Below are 25426 nucleotides of genomic sequence, written 5' to 3'. Positions count from 1 at the left end.
ATCTATATGAAATCATCTATGCGATCAAAACTATACATGCAGTCTTGTATTCGAATGATAAAGCAATAATTAGTCATTTGTATACAATCAATGGCTTCTAAATTTTACCACTGACATCAACAGTTACTATGCATCATAAGAACCATAGAAAACATCATTCTTAATCACAATCTAATTATTTCAACGCCTTTCTTATTTTAATTAAGTAATTAGGGTAAATAATAAACACATACCAAATGTGCATCATAAATTTTAAAAAATCTAGAGTGGTTTACTAACACTACCAATAGACTACTATAAAAGTTTCATTCCATTTTAGCAAGTAAAACAGCCTACACAAAAATGATAAGGCATAAAGGATTAAAATAGTATAAATAGAAAACCCTAGTGAAAAGTGTCAAGCAACATATTTTATATTTTTGTTAGCATCCATATGGTATAGGACAACCTCCAACAAATTTCATGAATATTGGATTCATAAATAATTTATAAAAATTCATACAAGGATTACCTAATTATAAAAGGAAAATATATAACTACAAATCCATAAATGCACTGACCCTCAAATTTTCACCAGAGCTTATACTTGTCAAAAATAGCTCACCACATAAATTTCATAATTTTTGGAGCACAAAAACTCTAGATATAAAATAAACAAGTTTTCATATATTTAAAGCACATTTCAAGTTTCAATTTAAATCTTCCAGAAATTCTACTACAGATGCTAATATCATATTTTTCATAAATACTACACTTCCTAAGAAACACTACAAAATTTGGTTCACAAATTTTGGATCTCTATAGCTCAAATTATAATTTTTCAAAGTTGCACACAAAACTAAAAATAAATGAGCTGTCTTTTGAAATGGTGTCGCTGACAGGTGGGGTCCGTGCTTCAGACAGGCCCGCGTGTCAGTGATGGCAAAAATAGAGGAGACGTCCGGCCTACGGTTTCTCGCTGACGGTGAGCTCGCCGGCGGTAGCGACTACACCTACTCGATCTACACATCTGTCCGCATTCGGTGGTGGTCTTTGCATGGCCAGAAGAAGCACGGAAGCACCTCATCGACGACCATGGCAGGCGGCAGCGATGGTGCGGTGGTACGCTGGCCAACTCCGGCCAAGTCCCGGCAAAGCGATGGTTTCCTAGTCTAAGGGGAGGTCCAACAGAGCTTAAGGAGGCGACTACGACGCGGTGGATGCTACGGTTGAGCTAGGCCACATGCACCGTGGCACGGCGGAGCTCTGGCGGTGACGCACCTGCGGTGGCGCAACGCGAACGGCGGCTTACCTAAGGCACGTTTGCGTTCGCTGCAAGGTGGAAACGGTGGAGAAGGGTGAGGCAGAGCTGCAAGCGTGACCGATTGGGAACTGGGGCAGCGGTGAACACAGGCGAGCTCAGCAGAGCAGCAGCGGCAGCAATGGCGACGGCGGCTGCTGCGATGGCTGCGCTATGGCGAAGGAGAAAGCCAGAAATGAAAATGGGAGCGCGGGGCAGTGCGGGCGAGCGCGGGGCTTGTTATAGTGCACTCTGGCCCGTCGTGGCCGCGCTGGGCAGGGCGTCGGCGACGCGTGGCCATCCTCGCGTCCACACGGCGCGCAAGCTCCGCGACGGTCGGCCACCAAAGAACGGGCAATTTAGTTCGTCAGTGCCCCATCAAACGCCTGACAACATGATTTCGTGAAGCTCGATCTTCGAATTTGTGATGAATTAGCGCACATAATCTATACCAAAGTCGTAGCCCTACATACCAGCTCCAAATCTTGTTTAGAACTCAAGCCTTGAATCTCAACCAAACTCAAGTTATATCATCTCAAAGTGACGCATGTCAGCACTGTCAGAGCATAAGACTTAGAATATTTCGCGAAGTGTTGAAAATAGTGACTTGATGATTTTGTGAGCCTAATTCAAGCATGTTAGGAGCTAAACCAGTCAATGACCCAAAAATAAAAGTTGTTCCTCTTGCCAAATACTACAACTTTGCTTTAGTGACCACCTCCATGCAAGGTCTCTAGCACATAGTTCAAACTTGGTCAAACATGCTACATTCAAATGATGGTATACACTCAACTATGGCTTAGTGACCAATTTACCCCTAACCATGAATACCAAAGTTGTTCATCATGATCTTCTAAACATGTTTAAGCTATTTGTAAGGTCACACACTCATTTCATGCATTGGTCACACATAGGGCTATCCAGGTCAACACATAACATCACTTAAGTGCTTGATCATGAAAGGTGACTTTCATGAACAAGGTTCCATTTGTTAACCTAAGTGTAGCTAATATGTTTTAGTGACTCACATCAACCATTTACATGTATTCACTCATGATCATATGCATATATACAAAGAAACATAAAATAACAAGCAACGTTGCATATGTTTCAATCAAATGTTTCAATTGTAAAAGCTTAAATATGAATGCTTGATGCTCATGCTCATGCAATGCAAGTCAATTTATGCAAGGCTAACACCTAGGGTGTTACAGCCCCTCCCCCTTATAAAAATCTCGTCCCAAGATTTGCAACACCAACCATTCTTGGAAAAAGGCAGGATAAACCTCTCGTAAATAATCCTCTCGTTCCCATGTAGCATCTTGTTCACTGTGATTGTTCCACACCACCTTATATAACTTAATGATCTTACTCCGGGTTACTCTGTCCATCTCTTCTAACACTCGGATTGGTTTTTCTTCATAGGTCAAATCCGATTGAAGTTTCATGTTGGTGGGTGCAATAGCTTCTTCAGGTACACGAAGACATTTCTTCAACTGAGAAACATGGAAGACATCAAATATTACACTCATCTCTGGTGGAAGTTGTAACTTATAAGCAACATTTCCTTTCCGTTCCATAATCTGGTATGGCCCCACATATCTAGGCGCAAGCTTCTTTTTCATTCCAAATCTCTTCACCCCTTTCATGGGTGATACTTTCAAGTATACATAGTCACCCACTTCAAAAGTCAATGGTCTTCTTCTTTTATTAGCATAACTCTTTTGTCTCGATTGAGCTACCTTCATATGCTGTTGGATAATATGCACTTGCTCTTCAGCTTCATTGACAAAGTCAATGCCAAAGTATCTCCTCTCACTTGGCTCAATCCAATTCAACAGAGTTCTACATTTTCTGCCATACAAGGCTTCAAACGGAGCCATCTTGATGCTTGCTTGATAACTGTTGTTGTAGGAGAACTCAGCTAAAGGTAACCATTTCTCCCACGAACCCTTGGAAGATATAATACAAGCTCTTAGCAAACCTTCTAAGATTTGGTTCACTCGCTCTGTCTATCCGAAAGTCTGTGGGTGGTATGTGGAACTTCTGATTAGCTTAGTTCCCAAAGCCTGGTGTAAGTGTTCCCAGAAATGAGCTATAAACTGTGGTCCTCAATCTACGATTATGGTCCTAGGTACTCCATGTAGTCTCACAATCTGAGAAATGTACAACTCAACGTACTTCCCCATGTGATATGTTGTGTGAACCGATATAAAATGTGCTGACTTGGTGAGACAATTTACAATAACCCATATTGAATCGTGACCTTGCGGTGTCATTGGAAGGCCTGTGATAAAGTCCATACTAATTTCTTCCCATTTCCAACCTAGAACAGGTAATGGCTGGAGTAATCCGGTAGATTTCATATGAACAACTTTTACTCTGCTGTAGTTGTCGCACCTAGCGACATAGGCTGTGATCTCTTTCTTCATCTTAGTCCACCAAAAACGGGTTTTCAAATCTTTGTACATCTTACTACTACTCGGATGGATAGACAATTTGGATGAATGAGCTTCATCTAAAATTTGATTTCTAAGCTCACGATCTTTCGGTACATCAAGTCGGTCCTCAAACCATAGTACACCCTTTTCATCTAATCTGAAATGTTTGGTTTCTTGCTCTTGCATTTTTCTCTTGATGTGACTTATACCTACATATGTTTGTTGTAGCTCTATGATTTTGCTCTCAAGTGAACAACTGATAGTGATATTGTGCAGCACAATAGGATGTAACAAATTAAAGCCATCTTCTAACAATGCTTCCACAGTGTTACAATGAGATTTCTGACTGAGTGCATCGGCTACTACATTGGCTTTCCCCGGATGGTAATGCACTTCCAAATTATAGTCCTTAATCAGCTCTAGCCATCTTCGCTGTCTCATGTTCAGCTCTAATTGGGTAAAGATATACTTAAGACTTTTGTGGTTAGTATATATATGACATACATTGTCCAAGAAGTAATGTCTCCATATCTTTAATGCTTGAACAACTACTGCAAGTTCTAAATCATGTATGGGGTAGTTGACTTCATGTTTTCTCAACTGCCGAGAAGCATATGCAATAACTCTCCCTTCTTGCATAAGCACACACCCCAAACCTATACCTAATGCATCACAAAATACATCAAAAGGCTTCTCAATATCAGGTTGTGCTAAGACAGGCGCTGTAGTTAATAGAGTTTTGAGGGTGTGAAAAGCTGCTTCACACTCTGGTGTCCAATTGAACTTTTCATCTTTCTAAAGTAGCCTAGTCATGGGCTTAGCTATCTTTGAGAAATCTAGAATAAAACGACGATAATATCCTGCTAACCCTAGAAAACTCCGAACTTCATGAACCAAAGTTGGGGCCTTCCAATCCATGACCTCTTGTACTTTTGATGGGTCTATAGAGATTCCATCATTTGATAAGATATGACCTAAGAAAGGTACTTTGCTCAACCAAAATTCACATTTGCTAAATTTCGCATATAGCTTATGCTCCCTCAATCTAGATAGAACAATCCTCAGATGCTCTTCATGATCTGCCTCATTTTCCAAATAAATCAATATATCATCCATAAACATGACCATGAACTTGTCAAGCTCGGGCATGAATACCGAATTCATCAAGTACATGAAGTAGGCAGGTGCATTTGTTAGTCCAAAAGACATAACCAAATACTCATATAAGCCATACCTAGTAGAGAAAGCAGTTTTAGGTATGTCCTCTGGCCTAATCTTTATCTGATGATAGCCTAATCTCAAGTCAATCTTGGAGAATACCTTTGCTTTTGCCAACTGATCAAACAAGATGTCGATGCGAGGCAACGGGTACTTGTTCTTGATGGTTACAACATTGAGTGGTCTGTAATCTACACACATTCTTAGTGACTTGTCCTTCTTTTTCACAAACAATGCTGGACAGCCCCATGGAGATAAACTAGGTTGAATAAGACCTTTGTCCAACAGATCCTGTAACTAAATCTTAAGTTCTGCTAACTCATTTGGTGGCATTCTATACAGCCTTCTTGAGATAGGTGTCGTACCTGGCACTAATTCATTCTTAAATTCCACATCCCTATCAGGTGGTAAACCTAGTAACTCCTCTGGAAATACATCTGAAAACTCACAAAACATGGGGATATCACAAAGGGTAATGGTTTGGATAGCACAAGCTAAATATTGGAGTTCAAAATTTTAGGAGAGTGGTACTAGAAAAGCATTCCCTCCCTTGGGTTCTCTCAACATAATAGTACGAGTGCTAGTGTCAATGAGAACACCATGATCCTTCATCCAATTCATGCCTTAGATTACACTTATTGATAACCCGGGCAATATTATCAAATCCGTTGTATACTCCCTCTCTAATATAGAGATGAGCACGTTTTTGACTATCTTATTTGTAGAAATAGTAGCCCCCGCTGAGCTTATATTATAACCACCCTTGCTTACTTCAATTATTTTCTGATCATGTCTAGATGCAAATGCTTGACTCATAAATGAATGAGAAGCTCCTGAATCAAATAAAACAATAGCGGGATGCTTGTTGACAAGAAACATACCAGCCATGACAACTTCTCTAGCGGGCACTTCCTCAATAGCGGTATAGTGCATGTATCCCGGACGTGCCCTTGTGTTTGCCTGCCTCTGATTGTCCTGATTCTGATTGTCATTCTTCTTTGGGTGAGGGCATTCCTTGGCCCAATGGCCCACTTGATTGCAGTTAAAACAGGGTTGATTACTCCTAGGTCCTGTGGAGCTTCCCTAACCGCCATTTCCTTTAGGTAAGGCAATAGTGAATGCCTTACGGAACGCTTTCTGAGGCCTGCTGTTCTGAGCTTTTGGTGGTGGAGGCCTAAACTTGGGTGCAGGTGGACGAAATTGTGGCCTAGATGTTATAGGAGCTCTAGACTATGAAGATCCGGAGGCACCTGCCTCGAATGCCCTCTTGCGACCCTTAGCGGCCGCATGCATGTTATTGTGGTTTTCCTGGGTCAAAGCATCACTAATAAACTCATTGTAAGTGGTGCACTTGGAATTGGCCATGGTCTTCATCAGTTTGGTGCCCAAACCCTGCTTGAAGCTCTCTATCTTCTTCTCCTCGGTATCCACGAAACCTAGAGCATACCTAGATAGGTTATTGAATGCGTGCATATGTTGTGTGAGGGTCTTTGTCCCTTAAGTGAGCCTCATAAATTCAGCCGCTTTCATGCGCATTAGGCCTGGGGGAATGTGATGTCCCTAAAAAGCTAACTTGAACCGGTCCCATGTTACTCGTGCATTAGTAGGTAGAGAGGACAATAAATGTGTCCACCAGATCCCTGCTGGTCCCTGTAACTGGTGGGATGCATACTCAGCCTTCAAGTGTTCGGTGACTCTTAGCAGATGAAACTTCTGCTCAATGGTGTTGAGCCACTCGTCCGCCTGTAGTGGTTCCTCTACCACCTTGAAGATAGGAGGCTTTGTATCCTAAAATTCCTTGAAGGTACTGTGCTAATTTGGCTCGGGCCCTTGTTGCTGTGGGTGGCCACGAGCGGTGTTCTATGCGATGAGGCGCAGAGCTTCCTCCATTGTCCTTTGGCTTCCCAAGAATTGGGCAAAGAACTCCTGAGTAGACGGCGGTGGCGGTGGTGGTAAGTCACCGTCGTTACCATCATGGCTGCTACTAGCTCCTACATGGGTGCGAGTCATCTACGAAGTTGCAACAATAAGCGATTATTGGTTGATGTTAAAAGTTTGCAGATGAATTTATAATCATGCCAAACTGAAATTACTGGAGACAATCTCAAATTCATATAATAAAAACAGAGGCATAATAATTCATTCTCACAATATGACACCACCAATTCGATCACTTATTGGACTCATAGCACGTTAATATTCCAAACATGATCTCTGATAAATCAACTGGAATTTGCATTAGCGTATAACCAAACGTGCGATAGTCATGCAAATAACAATATTACATGATAGTCCAATCACAAACGCAAAATTCAAACTACACGTCCATTACATAAACAATGAAGATACATTAAGCACTTCTATTAAGTACTAAGCGATCTAATCCTCATCATGATCACTATCGAGGTTAGAGATAGGATCATCTCCTTCCTTAGGCTCCACCTCTTCCTCTTCCTCGTCCTCATCTTCATCTTCTTCCATATTTGGACCATCTTCTTCCCCATCAAGGATTAGGTTCAGCTAGTTATTCAAATAGTGCACTTCATGCTGAAGGTTCATCACTTGAAGTTGAGCCTATGCAAGCTGCTGACGTAAGCCCCTTTTGGCACGGTCCTAGGCGTTACTCATGTTGTTGTGCCTATCTCGTTCTATCCTTATTGTAGCGACACGGTTTTCTGCTGCATCTCGCTAGCGTCTAGCTGTGGACACCTCAGCATGGGTGGTCTCCAACTGCTCCCGTAGTCCTGCAAGCAATGCTTGATCATTAGCTCTTGCTTCTTGGGCTGCTGCTCTCTGCTGATCCACTTGCTCCATTTGGGCATGGAGAGTGCCCAAAGCTGCATAGGCTTGGTCAGATTCCCATCGAGCTTTACTTGTGGCTTTCTTTTTCTTGCGCACACACTTCTTGAGCTTATGCTATGCGGCTTCAGCTGTCATGAGTTTGTCCTTGCAAGTGGTGTATGATTCCTGCCAGAAATCCCTGGTGTCCTAGCATGCACAAAACATCTTCATCACCGCAAACATGGCACTCATAGCGGGACTAGAGCTGTTTGCTCGCTCATCCTAATCTCGGATCAATGCATTTTGGTTGCGTTGTTCCCATATTGTTGTGGACGGGTCCACCAAAAGAAACATACTCGCTGCACTGCCAGTAAGTGCATCTATATGCTGCTGGTAGATTTGACTCAAAACCTCAAAGGCCACAACTTGGGCAGCCTCCCAAGGAGTTTTCCCTTCTGATTCTACCTTCCACTCCTGCCAGAAGGGCGGTTGTGTGCGGGCAAATATAGTTAGCCACACCTCGTACCATGGTTGTCCCTCCCAGTACTCTTCATTCCAATGATAAAGGGGCGGTTCATGGTACCCTGCAAAGTGCAAAACTCTCCACAGTAGGGTATGCATTCCGAAAACCATCAGGAAATTCTCACATCCAACTGGTGTTGCCATCTATACCATCAACATGTACAACTTTGTGTGAGATAAGGCCATAATGGATAAGAGTTACATAACCGAGTAAGAAATTTATAAGGGGAGGAACAATGTAATTCTTTGAATGATAATTATCATGATGCATGCTCGTTCCGTACGTCCTCACAAACTTAGGGAAAAATTATTTCGAACGACATATACGGTGGCATACATACGTTCTCTCATATATAGCGTAACTAGTCGAGCTACATGTTTCGTTGATAGTGTACCTGCATAAGAGTTTCATTTCAACCCAAACCCATAATTAAATACGCCGAATGTAAATCTAAATACTTCCATATATGTGTACCCACACATATACTTCCATATCAAAGCTACCCGATAACAGTTTATACCCACAATTAAATACGCACCATATACACATGCAAGCATGCATACATAGCCGTACCAAAGCTAACTCTCCCCGACCGCACGCTCACATCTTGCGGTCATACCACTCATCAACTTACCTTGGCGTAGAGGCATTTGATCCATACATTACCATTCAAATAAATGGCATCCATACAATAGCACGCCGTATGGACGACGAAAGTAAAACCCCCATGTTAGTACTTAAATAGCCACCTAATAGTCCTTAATTTGGGCATAAGGAAAGTGATCACTGGTACACTTTAGATTTCAAATACCTATTTATATAGCTATCAGTTGCTAGAAAGGGTTTTGGAAAATAAAACTTTTATTTTAAATACACATGTGACAATTAATGTTGAATCTTGCTCTGATGCCAGCTGTCGTAGAACCGACCAATTTATAAGAGTACAAGTACAATGGCAGCCCGCAAGCGGTCGCACTATCATACTTGAACCCATATAAACCCGATAGTCCGTCGAGTACCACGACGGGTCTCGATAAACGATTTACAACAACCAAGATCATACATGATTCAACATACATGTCACATATTACATAAAGTTCACATATACATTTCTATCATCAGAGTATGAAACAAAGTTATTACAAACCAAGTTTAATGGATAAAAGCGGAAGCAAATTAAGTTTGAAAGTAAAGTTTCCAACATAGTTTAATACAGTGCCAACATACGATCACAGTCCACAAAAGCATGTAGAGGGGTTAATAAAGAAGCCTACCCAAGGCTTACTCCTCATCCACAGCAGGATAGAAGCAACTCTTGTAATAACCATGATACACAGTGCCATCTACAATAATGGGAAATAAAACCCTGAGTATGAGAAAGTACTCAGCTAGACTTACCCATCATAAACTAGAAATAAAATGACTCCAAGGATCATGCAAGGCTGTATAAGTGGATGTAGCTTGACAATATTTTGCATAAAAGGCGATTAACTCAGTTATACAATTATAATGTTGTTATCAAGTAAACTTTGACTATCCATCTCTAAATTAGCAACTATCCTATGCACAACATGTGGTATATCATTTTAAGAGCATACACTAGTAACCATAGCTAGTATTGTAAATTCATGCTCATTCGAACCATCATGTTCCATAATACAGTTACTACGATGCTGGAGCTAGCCAAGTTTCTCACTATCTAGGAGAGACGATGATTCGAATCGATTTCAACCAGCTGGGAATTTATTCCTAACACAAACCCAGGCAGACCCGATCAACGGTCACCTTAGGTCACCTTTGGTACAACTCAGGTCCACATTTTGTGGGTTCGTACTGCGCCGCACAATTGGGGACACCAAATGCCAGGATGTTCAGGCCTAGCCTACCCTTGGGCTAAGTCTGGCTCCCTGCAAGGAGTGCACAACAGAACGGGGCCTAGCCTAAGTTGAGCTACTTGGCTTCGCGGTCAAAATGAGTTATCCGGCCAGCTAAGTGATAGGCATGCGCTCAATCTTGTCAGAAGTTCCAACAATGGTATAGTCCTTGATCGGCACAGACGGAATCACATGAGTCAACCTACACATAGACTCTGCCTGGCCTCGATTTATATTACCCCATGGTTCTTTTCCACGATAGCAAATATAGCCAACCGTGCTTCGGTATCCACCTATATCTCGCAGGTGATAGGAAATCACCCGACTTCTACCAGTCTAAGCATGGCTAAGCATATATTCGATCCTAGACCTACACAGGGTTAAAGGTGTATATATCTGGACAAGGAATTTATATGCATCAAGTGGTTCCAATCAACTCTTATAACCTAATGCATCAATCATAAGGACTTAAGTAATATTTTGTAAAATACTAGGAGACTTAGAATGCTCTGGGGCTTGCCTTTCAGAAAGGAATTGGGGCGGTGATCAGGGCACTCCGAAAGCTCTTCTGGGTTTTGCTCCTCGCCTTCGGGAGTTGTGTTTTGAGGAATCTCTGGCTGGTCCCCTTTCTCTCCTTCGTCAAACTCTAGCAACGTTATCTCTTACGTCGATCCTAGATGCATGAATATGGCATAAGATATTGCGAATGCATACATGCCGACAAGTATAGTATGATGCTATATGAAGAATGCATTCTTGTAAGTATTCTTAACAGCACGTTGTTAAAGTAATAACAAGTGTTTCACATTTTACTGAGTATGTGCATATCTCTTCTTAATTACTAAATCAAACACTTCAACAAAATCATTTACTACACTACAAAACAGCAACTACTTGTTTTACTCATAACTGAAGTTCTACTTATCCAAATGTGGTGATCTTGGACTTTTTGGAAAGATTATAAATTTATCTACAACTTTCCTTTAATACTCTCACTGTGATTCAGTAGCTAAATTGGGCAAACAAATCACTCAATCAAATCTGTCCAGAAAGTAAACCTTTCGGACAGCAAACTTGCAACAGCTAGAACTCGAAAACCCTAAGTCCTATGACTATGAAAATTTAACACCAGGTAGATTAGCAAGTTATCTACAACTTTATTATTAACAAGTTTTACTGTAGAGACCATTATCTATATGAAATCATCTATGCGATCAAAACTATACATGCAGTCTTGTATTCGAATGATAAAGCGATAATTAGTCATTTGTATACAATCAATGGCTTGTAAATTTTACCACTGACATCAACAGTTACTATGCATCATAAGAACCATAGAAAACATCATGCTTAATCACAATCTAATTATTTCAATGCCTTTCTTATTTTCATTAAGTAATTAGGGTAAATAATAAACATATACCAAATGTGCATCATAAATTCTCAAAAATTTACAGTGGTTTACTAATGCTACCAATAGACTACTATAAAAGTTTCATTTCATTTTAGCAAGTAAAACACCCTACACAAAAATGACAAGGCATAAAGGCTTAAAATAGCATAAATAGAAAACCCTAGTGAAAAGTGTCAAGCAACAGATTTTATATTTTTCTTAGCATCCATATGGTACTAGGACATCCTCCAACAAATTTCATGAATATTGGATTCATAAATAATTTATAAAAATTCATACAAGGATTACCTAATTATAAAAGGAAAATCTATAACTACAAATCCATACATGCACTGACCTTCAAATTTTGACCAGAGATTATAATTGTCAAAAACAGCTCATCACATAAATTTCATAATTTTTGGAGCACAGGAACTCTAGATATAAAATAAATAAGTTTACATACATTTAAAAACACATTTCAAGTTTCAATTTAAATCTTCTAGAAATTCTACTACAAATGCTAATATCATATTTTTCATAAATACTACACTTCCTAAGGAACACTACAAAATTTGGTTCACAAATTTTGGATCTCTATAGCTCAAATTATAAATTTTAAAAGTTGCACACAAAACTGAAAATAAATGAACTGTCTTTTGAAACGATGTCGCTGACAGGCAGGGTCCGTGCTTCAGACGGGCCCGCATGTCAGTGACGGCAAAAACAGAGGAGACGTCCGGCCTGTAGTTTCTCGCCGACGGTGAGCTCACCGGTGGTAGCGACTACACCTACTCGATCTACTCATCTGTCCGCATCCGGTGGTGGTCTTTGCATGACCGGAAGAAGCACGGAAGCACCCCACCGATGACCATGGCGGGCGGTGGCGATGGCGCAGCGGTACGCCGGCCAACTCTAGCCAAGTCCTGGCAAAGCGATGGTTTCCTAGTCTAAGGGGAGGTCCAATGGAGCTTAAGGAGGCGACTACGACGTGGTGGATGCTACGGTTGAGCTAGGCCACATGCACCGCGACACGACGGAGCTCTGGCGGTGACGCACCCGTGGTGGCACAACGCGAACGGCAACTTACCTAAGGCACGATTGCGGGCGCTGCAAGGTGGAAATGGTGGAGAAGGGTGAGGCGGAGCTACGAGCGCGACCGATTGGGAACTGGGGCGGCGGTGAACGTAGGAGAGCTCGGCGGAGCAGCTACAACAGCAATGGCGATGGCGGCTGCTGCGATGGCTGTGGTGTGGCGAAGGAGAAAGCCAGAAATGAAAATGGGAGCGCAGGGCAGTGTGGGCGAGAGCGGGGCTTGTTGTAGTATGCTCTGGCCCGTCGTGGCCATGCTGGGCAAGGCACCGGCGACACGCAGCCATCCACGCATCCACGTGGCGTGCAAGCTCTACGATGGTCGGCCACTGAAGAATGGGCGATTCAGTTCATCAGTGCCCGATCAAACGCCTGACAGCACGATTTCGTGAAGCTCGATCTTCAAATCCGTGACGAATTAGCGCACACAATCTATACCAAAGTCGTATCCCTACATACCAGCTCCAAATCTTGTTTAGAACTCAAGCCTTGAATCTCAACCAAACTCGAGTTATATCATCTCAAAGTGACGCCTGTCAGCACAGTCAGAGCATAAGACTTAGAATATTTCGCGAAGTGTTGAAAACAGTGGCTTGATGATTTTTGTGAGCCTAATTCAAGCATGTTAGGAGCTAAACCAGTCAATGACCCAAAAATAAAAGTTGTTCCTCTTGCCAAATACTACAACTTTGCTTTAGTGACCACCTCCATGCAAGGTCTCTAGCAGATAGTTCAAACTTGGTCAAACATGCTACATTCAAATGATGGTATACACTCAACTATGGCTTAGTGACCAATTTACCCCTAACCATGAATACCAAAGTTGTTCATCATGATCTTCTAAACATGTTTAAGCTATTTGTAAGGTCACACACTTATTTCATGCATTGGTCACACATAGGGCTATCCAGGTCAACACATAACATCACTTAAGTTCTTGATCATGAAAGGTGACTTTCATGAACAAGGTTCCATTTGTTAACCTAAGTGTAGCTAATATGTTTTAGTGACTCACATCAACCATTTACATGTATTCACTCATGATCATATGCATATATACAAAGAAACATAAAATAACAAGCAACGTTGCATATGTTTCAATCAAATGTTTCAATTGTAAAAGCTTAAATATGAATGCTTGATGCTCATGCTCATGCAATGCAAGTCAATTTATGCAAGGCTAACACCTAGGGTGTTACATCCCCATCGAGCGAATTCCCTCCCCTCTACCTTATCCTCCATCCGCTCAAGCTCGCGCAGGGAGCGCACCATGGACAACTTTTTCCCCACCCCCATTCGCAAGTATAGGATGCCCTTGCTCTCCTCTTGCATCCCCATTCCCCTCGAATCCGAAGCAGAGCTATGAGATTCAGTCGTCGTTTGTGGAACTAGGGTCGCAAGTCAGAGGTAATTGTTTAATCTAAGAAGAATAAGGGATCTGGTTTTTGTTGAAGAATTTCAAGTCCACTGTTGGTTAGTTTGGTCCTAGGGTTCATGATGTTTGAGTTCTCAGTCTCCTATTTCTGGATGTGTTAGACATACGCCATGTTTTGGATAATCATTTTTCTATTGTTTCTCCATTATCCCCGTCTATCTTGACTCTTGTATTAAGCTTTTGGTTGTACTAGGTTTGTTCTTAATCGTGTATCCCTAAATCCTTGCATGGTTTAATGGGCGAAGCCATGTAACCTCCTGTGTACCTTCAGGTCTATGAAATGTAATCATGTTTTCCTTTTTGGTTCTTGCTCCAAATCTCAGGACAAGATTCTTTTAAGGGGGGAAGGTTGTAACACCTCGGGTGTTATGAGCTGACTTAGCACATAATTTAAGGTCTTGGGGAAATCAAGCCGAACGGATTTTTTAATTTTTTAACAAGTTAGAACACGTATGAAACGGGAAAGCGATCTCGGTAAACAAAAACAAGATATAACTTGTGTATAGTGTTTATGTAAAATGATGAGTGAATATGGTAGATAAGAATGCAACTATAATTTTTGGAAGTGAATATTGTAACTAGGGTTTTTGGGAGCTCGAACATCGAATCCGTGATTTAAATGGAACTTTTCGTTGAATCGACAAGTTGAAATTGTAGTTAAAGTATCATTTTTGGTGAATTATATTGAGCAAAATAGTTAAATAGTGCCTAAGCATTTTGCTCCTATGGGTTAGTATGAAGTATGGACTATTACATGAAATACTTGTTGGTTGGAATTGATAGGGTTTAGGCCTCTTAAAAATTGTGACAAAAGTGTTAGTCATTGTTTAGTTCTAACTGAACCCTTGCCCTTTTTCTAAATCCGAAAAGGATTGTAGACAATGATATTTTAGCAATTGAATTCTAGCTAAAACACTTGAGCACTAGCTCCATGATTTCGTATTGTTAGTTGCCTCTAACTGAGTACTTTAACTTGGTGAAGTCCACGGATGAGTTGGAGTTGTCGTGGCATCGCAAAAATTTCCCTAACTTTGTTCGAACGCGCTGTCGATCTTGTTTCAGGCTTCGATCGTGAACTGGCGTTCAGCACGATGAGCTCCTATTGGCATGGATGAGAAGCCCTTAGTGGCTACTAGAATCTTGAACTCTTATTTTAATCTCAACCGGGCTCTAAGTCGTTGGTTTTGATGCTTTAAAATTCATGCTTAGCACGTGTCTGGCCGTTCGGCCGGGAGTGCATGGTCACCGCGTTCGGTGTGCGCCATGGCTACCTCTGGTCGTGCGCATGCCTATGTAGGCTGAGGGTGGCCACCCTTGGCCTGGCTGTAGTGTGGTCGTGGCTTGGCCACCTTTAGCTGCGACGCCTACTGTTGGCCGATGGCCTCGGCACTTGCCCCTTGGCCGCCGCTGCTGCCCTACTATGCAGCTACCCTACCCGCTGCCCTCCTTGTCTCGAGTCATGCCACTGCTCATGGCGTTGTCCCACGCCCTCCGACTCACCTGGCTGTTGTAGCATTTGTTCCTAGCCGCACAACCCACCTACCAAGCCCGAGCTCGACGTCGTTGTAGTCTACTACATCGCAACACCATGCTGCAGCGTGCGCGTGTCCACATGGGGGCACACCTTCAATGGCTCTATCCAAGCACTAATCGATGTGCCGCCTGCCCCTCACTCATGCGGTCTTATCCCCCCACTGCCGTGCCTCATCGGGTCATGGCCGACGAGTGCTGGGATTCTAGGGACCTGCCCATGGTGAGGACGAAAACAACCAAGGGCTTGGTCGCAAAGCACTGTCGATGGGAACAGTACACATGGTAGTCATACTATTACCTCAAAGCTCAGGGGCTTCTCTACAATACCATCGTCGCGCGTTGGCTCCCCGACCTTGGGTCGTGTTGGGCCGTTGCGACGCGTGCGGACTCCCCAGCCTTGGGCCGTGTTGGGCTGTTGCGACACACACGTGCCCGCGCCCGCGCTGGGCTACTGGGCCGAATCGATGGCCACTGGCCCTTTTCCTTTTCTAAGCATTTTCTAATTTAGTTTCTATGGTAAACTTGTAAATTCAATATAAAATGGTGTAGGTAACCGAAAATTATGAAACTAATTTTGTTAGGTTCCTAAAATCATGATCTATCTGCTAGTATATTTTATTCACATAGTTTTATAATATTTTTAGGAGTTATATAATTAAATTGAGATGCTTAATATTGTAAGATATAAACTTGTAGGATTTTTTGTGATAAAATGGTAATAGTGTTGGCTCTAAAACTTTCACAGTAAATTCCTCACATTATTAGGTGCTCATTGTAATTTTTGTAGCTCCATAATAATTAGTTTGCTAAGGTAGCTAAATCAGCCCTAGTTCAAAAATATATATTTAATTAATAAAATGCCGAAACACCTTGGGATTTTAAAACTAGACCATTTTCTAGAGACGAAGCCTTGCTCGACAACGTGGTACGTAGCCTAGTATGTTAGTCGTTAGAGCTAGCTCGTTGGCTTGAGAGGCGTAATCGTAGAGTTGCGGTTATCGTTGATTAATTACGTCTCTGCGTTGCATGCATGTATATCATAATAGGAACAACGATGGATCATGGAGTCGACCAGAGTAGCAGAAAGGATGGTGCCTTGATGATCGTGTCACCATGATGGAATGCTAACTTTTGGTTATATCTTACCAAGGCAAGCCCTGGTGCATAACTCCTATTATTCTGTACTTTTATTTTATGCTTGTGCATTAAGTTTTAAGGAGTTGAATGAAAACCACTTGCATATATATATATCCTTATCCTATGAGTCCTACTAGTATGTTAGGATCGTGTAGATTGCTATGCTATAGGATTCAGTAGAAGTCGTAGCGTGTGGGTGCTTGGAGTCCAAGTTTTAACGGGGACCTAGACCCCATGACAGGAGTGGAATGGGTTAGTCTTGCTTGTGCCTGGACGCAAGCAGGGCGTGTGTTTCGGGGTCTCCAGCTGGGATACATTGATTCGCTAATCACCATTTCTGTGAGACGGTACGACTTGGCTATGGTCTAGCACCGTAGTAAGAACTAGAACTTGAATATAAGGATGCACATTTAGTAATGCTTCTGCAGATGCAATAACCCACAAGCCAAATAAGCCTTGCATATCCTTGGAGTCTTTTATTTTCTTCCTATCGGGTAAGTCTTGCTGAGTACAATCGAGTACTTAGGGTTTTATTCCCCCTGTTGTAGGTGATCAGAGGATACTTAGAGCTGACTCTTGTGTGTGGAAACCTCCTAGTGGGCTCAGAGATGATTCCTTCATGCTACGACCGTAGTGTTTATTTATAACCCTCACTAAAGGTTTTTATAAGAAAAGATGTAAAATCTGCTAGCATCTCTTGTATATAAATGTCTACTATGTTAATACTCCACCATGTCATTAAATTAATCTTTGCTTCCTCTGTAACGCTGATAATATTGTTATATTCCGCTGTTATAATCAATTGAGGTAATATTCTGTTACTGTAATAAAGTGATGTAAGAAATGACTTAAGAATGTTGTAAGCTTTATTCTCTCATTTATGATCCTGATGAAAAAATGTGGATTTTAGAGTTCTCCCTTGGGGTGTTCTCGACGGAACTGGATTGTTTAGTGTTCTCTCTTGAGTACTTAGTGTGTAATGGAAGACAAATACTCTTGGTAGGCATTAGATTAGGCGGTTCTACCACACGGGCCATACCTTGGGGTTGATTCTACTCACCTCATAGTTAAATATAATAGACAGCTAGCTATAGCAACAACAATTGATGGACATAATGGGATGTACCCGGTGGCATATGGAATTTTTTACAAGGAGACAAAAAGCTGATTGGACATGGTTTCTGATGCAATTGAAGAGAGCAATTGGAACTCCACATGGACTCACAATACACACAGATGCTTGCAAAGGCTTAGAGAAAGCAGTCCATAATGTCTTCCAAGGTGACATGAGCATAGGGAGTGTTTTAGGCACCTCATGCATAATTTTAGAAAGCACTTTGATGGAGATGTGCTAAAGAACATGTGGCCTTGTGCTTGGGCATGTAGTACTAGGAGGTATCAATGGCTTTGGGACAAAATTGGAGAGAATTGTCCATCAGCAATTCCTTACTTGCAAGCAGAGCACAAACATCTTTGTTCTCGAGCTAAGTTCTCAGGGAGTGAAAGGTTGATTACGTGAACAACAACATATCAGAGTCCTTCAACAAACTGGATTAAAGAGACCAAAGGGTTCCCAGTGGATATCCTCGTGGACACAATTAGGGGTATGATCATGGAAAAGATAGCTATGAGACAAGTTATAGCTAACAAACTTGAAGGGTCAATTCTTCCTAGTGTTATAAATGAGCTGAAGATGAAGAGTAGAAACTTGAAGTACACAATTAAGGGGAGTGGTGGTCTGAAGGCTGAGATATCTGGATTGACTAAAGACAACTATCCTTGAAGGCATGCTGTGGACCTTGAAAGCAAGACATGTTCATGTGGTCAGTGGAATATTTTTGGGAAACCTTGCACTCATGTTATAGCATTTATAGGTTCCCTTAGACAAATTAAACTTGAGGATTTTGTTCATGATTACTACTCAGTTCAGCGTTTCAAGGCTACTTATCAGTTTGGGGTCAACCCAATGGTTGACAAGTCACAGTGGCCTATTGTTGATCCCGGGTTTGTAATGGTGCCTCTGAAGCTTGAAAGGTCTGCAGGTAGGCCAAGAGTGAAGCTGATCAAAAGTAAGGGTGAGCTAGGAAAAAGGGGTCCTTACCAATGCAAAAGATGCTTCCAATTTGGGCATATTGAGAAGGGTTGTAGTGAGCCGCCTACTAAACTCGCTGTTGAATTGCCACCGGCAACTCCTACTAATTCAAGGTAAATTGACCCCTGTACTTTTGCGGTAACTTGATCTTTTATTAAATATGGCTGATACCTTTCCTTATGAGTAGGAAAAGGAAAGAAAAGGGCAGTACATCTAGCTACAATAAAGCTCTAAAAAATCCAAGAAAGTATTTGCACCTTCTACTTCCTTAGTCACACAATCATCTGTCAGTCCAGGGCTAACAACAAGAAGGATGACAACTTCCACTAGTCCTCTCAGTTCAGGACCTACAACAAGGAGCAGGGCAGCAGCAGACAGACATATCCCTAGGAGGAATTGCAAGAAGGCTTATCATAGTTTAAGCAATGTCTTTGTTAGTGCAAATGCTATGTGTTGTACTACTGTTATGATCTAGTGAGACTATGGCCCCGTTCGGCTTACCCCATATTCGGCTTGTTTTTTCAGCCAGAACAATGTTTTTCTCTCACAACAATTCAGTTAGAACAATACATGTGTTGAACTACTGTATGTGTTAGCAGACCTGTCCCCTTTGCTATATTAACTAGTGCTCAGGTGAGAAATTATTGTCGAGAAGTGGCTGTTGTGAATGTACGTGTTCATGTGTGCTTATATTAAAGGGATCCCTATATTAAATGTCTTCATATGTGCCAAAATGTATATGCGGGAATATGCTTATATTGCTACTGAAATATATGTGTTCATTTATGTTTAAATGTTGGGGCACATACTGCTGTTTATTTGGTTCTCACTGGGGATATCTATATTCAAGTTAACATCCCCATGACTTCATTTTAACAGAATGGTACTTTCTGTTTATAGTCCAACCTTTTAGTGATATTTTACGGAGGCGCAAACTTTCAGAGGTATTTTACGAAGATCACGACCTTTCGATGCTACCCAACTAATTTTCCCAACAACTAACCACTAACTGTTACACAAAACGGAGTCCACATCCACAATTGCGACGAATGCTAGCTACGACGACATGGCACACAGGCACACCTATCCAGAGCATAGGTACGTACAGTCAAATTACATGTCTAGCACGCTGCTGATGCCACCACGTGCATATGCATGCACATATTGCATATGACATTCCCTGATGACAGAACGGTGCGTGCACGGCAGTTGCAGAAGACGAAGCACTAGCTGGCACGCCGCTTCAGCTCGCCGGCGTACGGCGTGTCCACGGACCCGACACTACTGGATTCAGGTTCTTTGCCGAGTGCCTGAGGCACTCGGCAAAGACCAAATTATACTTGGCAAAGCCTTTGCCGAGTGCGGCACTCGGCAAAGAACACACGGCAAAAAATTGATCGGTAAAACCCTCTTTGCCGAGAGTCTTTTATTGGGCACTCGGCAAAGGCTTTACCGAGAGTCCCAGGGGCACTCGGCAAATAAAAGCGACCGTCACGGCGCCGGCCCCGTTGACGGTCGCTTTGCCGAGTGCCAACCCTGCAGGCACTCGGCAAAGATTTTTTATTTTTTAAAAAAATTTCTTTGCCGAGTGCCCTCTAGTCGGCGTTCGGCAAAGTTTGAATTTTTTTTAAAAAAATTCTTTGCCGAGTGCCCTCTGGCCGGCACTCGGCAAAGTTTGATTTTTTTTAAAAAAAATTCTTTGCCGAGTACCATGGTCATGGCACTCGGTAAAGCTAAAAAAATGGTTTTCCGAGTGCCCATTTTTCCAACTTTGCCGAGTGCTGTGACCATGGCACTCGGCAACGGGGTAGATTATGTGCAAGGTTAAATAGATGACAGTGTAGATATGCTAAGTTCAGTACAAAGAAATACTTCAAAACAGAGAATCGATCTAGAGAACTAGCAAGGTACAGAAGCAGTTCTACTGCCGACACACATGCATCCTATTTCAAAGCTAGAAAGGATTAAACAAGTATTTAATTCCAAGCATGTATGAACCGAGCACTAGAATAATTAATTAGAGCTGCAGGCAAACATGTCACAATTACTGGATGATTGGTCGGTGAAGCACAAAAGTAACAATTGACAGTTTGAGAACTGAAACTTGTTGCTTACCTGCTCAAACTGATGAATTCACAGCAAGGTGCTTATATTGCACAAGCACTGAATCCATGTCCAGCTGCTGCTCTGAATCCAAAGCATTGCAAACCTGCACCCTATGGCAAAAGAAAGAAGCCAGCCAAGTTGCCGATTGAAAATGGAATTAGCAAAAGCCTACTGCTGCTGAAAATCCAATTAATGTGAACTGCTGCTCCTGCTCTTGGTGCTGTGCGTGCACGGGTTCTGGATGAGCACCGATTGGTGCTTAGAAGTTGAGCACGGCCAACCAGAGGCGAGTGAGCTTCGGCGAGGACTGGACACAGCCGCGCCGAACTGCAAACAGAGGGAGGGAGCAGGCTCGGGTCTGCACGAGCACACACATGTTTTGACCGGTGAAGGCACCAGTGCCTGCGAGCTGCACCTGAGAATTACAAACTGGGATCGAGCGCAAGAAACAGACACGGGCGAGCGCCAAAAATTCAACAGGAACTCGACCAAAACAAAAGGATTCGTCCCCAAACTTTGCACAGGCAATCACCACAGAGTAGGTAAGCTATTCCTAAGAAATCATCATTCAATTCGTGCTCAAACTCCATAAAATCCAGATCACGTGCGAGAACTCAAAAAATCCCCAAAAACAAAATCGTGGTGCTCAAGTGAAGGATTTGTTAGGGGATCACCCTAGCCTTGATCACACATGTCCTAGCACCAAAATCCCTCAAGAAGTTTCACCCCAGTCACAGCCAAATTCGACGAACCAAAAATCAAGCTACAGAGAGAGTAGTCATTACTTCAAGAAACCATTTTAATCTAACATCAAGTTCCCTAAAGCATTTGCAATTGTACAGCATAAACCATCGATTCAAAAACTCACAGAGAGACGAGCTCCGTCAAATTGAAGAGAGCCAGCGGGATTCGGCACATAGGCATTAGCATGAAATGGGAGAAAGAGTGAAGACGACGCACAGGCCTGTGATTCGGCACCGGCTGATGGCGGGGCAATTGCAGTCGATAGATGCGTTTATTTCAAACGACCCGGACCAGACGTGCTTCATGCACGGGTCCTCCGCCGCCGCCTCCTCCTCTAGTCGCCACTGCCGGAACACAGCGTGCAGGGCATCCGCTGCAGGAACATGAGATCCACGAGTTACTAGCTGCCAACTTTCTCGTCGCCATTACACAACCTCGGACACCACAGAAAGAGCGAGAAATCGATACCTTCGGAGGGATCGGTGGGCGGGAAGGGCCGTTGGCCCTACGTCGCGTCTAGGGTGAGGAGCGTGAGGACGAGGAGAAAGCCGACGACGAGAGTGAAGGCAGAACGAGCCATGGGTGCCGGCATGGGGCGCGGCTGCCGTAGGCCGGAGTTGACTTGTGCGCGAAGGAGGGGGCTCCTAGCGGCGGCGCTGGCGCGGTCAGCTGCCTGTGTGTGTGTGCGCGCGTCGCCGTGCAATTATATAGTATAGCAGCTTTGCCGAGTATCCTACGTATAACGCTCGGCAAAGCAGTGTTTGCCGAATGTTCTATATCTTATACTCGGCAAATGATTTTTTATTTATTATTTATTTTTTGTCGAGTGTCCTAGATCTGACACTCGGTAAGATTTTTTTATTTTTTTCTTCTGCTTCTTTTATAGAAAAAAAATTATTTCTTTACCGAGTGTTTTTTTACACTCGGCAAACCTTCTCTTTGTCGAGTGTTTTTTTTGACACTTGGCAAACCAATCTCTTTGCCGAGTGTCTTCTTCTAACACTCGGTAAAGACGCTCCTTTGCCGAGTGCCATTTTTTGACACTCGGCAAACCATATTTTTTTTCACTTTTGACCTCCAAACTTTTTCTGCAGTCCTCATATAATACCTGGTACTCCATGTTCTAATGTGGCACATTTCTCAGACTTTTTCTATATTTCTTTAATTTATTTCATTTAATTGAAATTTCTTGAATAATTCAAATTATAACTGCTAATCATTCGAATAATGAAAAAATAAATGAGAAAATGATATTCATGTTATTTAGTATAATGTGAGGCCGTAGCTAGGAACAGACCACCAATTTTGAACATCTTCTTTGCGAAACATGACCACGAACTTGCGGTCGAGTTGTTTTTAAATATTATAAAAAGCAAACGAAGTCCAAAAATCATGAAACTTGTCGAGATGTCATGATATCATATGTGAAGACTGTGATAAAAAATTGAGAAGGTTTCACGTAAGTTTGTCATGTACGATGCTTACCACCTTGTCGGCCTCTTTATGAAATCATGAAACTTCTTCGGAGATTCTTGGGTTTGTAAGCATCGTACGTGACAACGTGCACAAAATCTTCTAAAATTTTTATCATAGCCTCCACATACGATATCACGACATCTCAACAAGTTTCATAATTTTTGGACTTTGTTGGCTTTTTATAGAAGTTAAAAACACTTCGCACGCAAGTTCGCGGTCATGTTTCGTGAACAAGATGTCCGAAATTTCGGATCCATTCCTAGATACGGCCTCACACTACACTCAATAACAAGACTATCATTTTTTGAATTATTAAATTCTATTATTCGTACCACGTGCAGTTCAAATTTATATTTTTCGAAAACAATCAAGTAAACGAAATAAAGTAACTAAATATATCAAAAAGCCACAAAAAATCCCCAAATTCTAACGAGGAGTTTCTGGTAATTTAAAAGGGCTGCAGAAAAAAATTGGAGGCTAAAAAAAAACTTTGCCGAGCGCCACGGCATGGCACTCGGTAAATGAGGTCTTTGTCGAGTGCCAAGAATAAGACGCTCGATAAATAGGGTTTTTGAATTTTTTAAAAAATTTCCACTTTGCCGGGTGCCTTCACAGGGGCACTCGGCAAAGGTATTTCGAAAACAAATGTATTTTTTTCAATTCCTCCCTTTGTCGAGTGCTTAAGCTGTTAGGCACTCGGCAAAGACATTTCAAGAAAAATATTGAATCTTTGCCGGGCGCCGTGTGTCAAGGGCACTCGACAAAGTATTTTCTAAAAAAAAACTTTGCCGAGTGCCTAACAGCAGGCACTCGGCAAAGAAGAACGTGACCGAACACCGTTACGCGGGGCAGCCTATGCCGAGTGCCGCTATTTTGCCGAGAGCCTGGCACTCGGTAAAGAAGTCCTTTGTCGAGTGTCTTTTTTACCGAGTGCCCGGCACTCGACAAAGAATTATTTGCCGAGTACAATTCTTTATCGAGTGCCCGATTTTTGACAATCGGCAAAGCAGTTTGCACTCGACAAAAGCCTCCAGTAATACGACCCAGAGCGAGCCGCCCCGCTCGGCCACCTCGCTCACGGACACGAAGCTGAACCCGTCCAGCGCCTACGTCACGTTGCCCTCGCGGGAGACACTGACGGCGACCTTGGGTGCCGCGGAGGCCGCTTCGCCCCCGCCGACCGCGACGCCGTTGCTCAGCGCCACCCAGTACCCGCCGCTGCCGTTGGCGCGCAGGTTGTCCGGGTACGCCGACAGCTCCGCGAATGTCTCGGACGTGCCGGTCCGGGCGCCGCGGACCCAGTACCTCCGCAGCTCACCCAGCGCCGTGTGTGCCACCACCACGTGCGTGCCGTCGGCGCTCACCGCCACGCCGTTCGGGTAGGAGAGGCCCGCCTGCAGCACGGCGACGCGGCGGGTCCGGCGGTCGTAGCGCAGAGTATATAGTATGTAGTCGCTGCATGCATTGCAATTTGAGGTTGGCATCAGTGTTGGTTCCCGCTGGGATCATTATAACTGTCAGATTGCACGTTAACTGTGCCAGTAACAGTGATTATTTGCCGAGTACAATTCTTTATCGAGTGCGCAAGGTTTCACGTTAACTGTGCCAGTAACAGTGATTTGTGAGAGCAATCGGAGTTCTCAGATTGCACGTTTTATACTATAGTATAGATTCGCTTTGTCCGACATGCATCATGTCTCCGACAATCCACCCCCTCCAACTGATCCCAACCAGCTTCATCGCCATTCAAAGTCCCATCTAAATCAACGTTAAATATAGAGCATGGTGTATATACCCAATTGCTAGTACAAAAATGATTATATATGGTGTATACTATACAATTGTTTTTTTCATGTTCTGTCAATAATGTCAGACTATGCAATTCTGTTTTTCATGTTCTATCAATAATTTCAGACTATGCAATTGTTTTTTTTCATGTTCTTTCAATAATTTCAGACTATGCAATTGTTTTTGTTCATGTTCTATCAATAATTCAGATCTCATATTTAAACACTAAATTCAGATCTCATATCGTCTATTTTTTCTTAGTTGTGTCAATAGGTTCTAGCCATACTTATTGTCGGGGGCCAATACTAGGTTACCCGAAGAGGAGGAGCTATTAACCATCAACGATGATTCGTCCGAGCGGTCAATAGCGCGCCTACAGCTCTTGCCGACCACCGAGGCTGCGGGCTCCACCTCGTCTGACCCCTAAGGGTGGCTCCGCCTCGCCTGATACCGAGGCCATAGGCTCCGCCTCGTTCGACCCCCGAGGGTTGGCTCCGTCTCAGCTGACCCCTGA

General features: G+C 42.8%; 2 pseudogenes; one reads left to right on the top strand and one right to left on the bottom strand.

Moving 5' to 3' along the window:
• The window catches only part of LOC136548633 (uncharacterized), a 39057-nt pseudogene extending 19837 nt beyond the window's left edge, over nt 1-19220 (top strand).
• Nucleotides 19221-20917: 1697 nt separating this feature from the next.
• On the bottom strand, nt 20918-24608 carry LOC136548632 (protein STRICTOSIDINE SYNTHASE-LIKE 1-like; annotated as a pseudogene).
• Between the last annotated feature and the right edge of the window lie 818 nt (nt 24609-25426).

This window comes from Miscanthus floridulus, chromosome 4, assembly GCF_019320115.1.
Source record: "Miscanthus floridulus cultivar M001 chromosome 4, ASM1932011v1, whole genome shotgun sequence".
Lineage (NCBI taxonomy): Eukaryota > Viridiplantae > Streptophyta > Magnoliopsida > Poales > Poaceae > Miscanthus > Miscanthus floridulus.
Note: the sequence above shows the minus strand (reverse complement) of the source record. Positions and strands in the feature narration are given on the sequence as shown.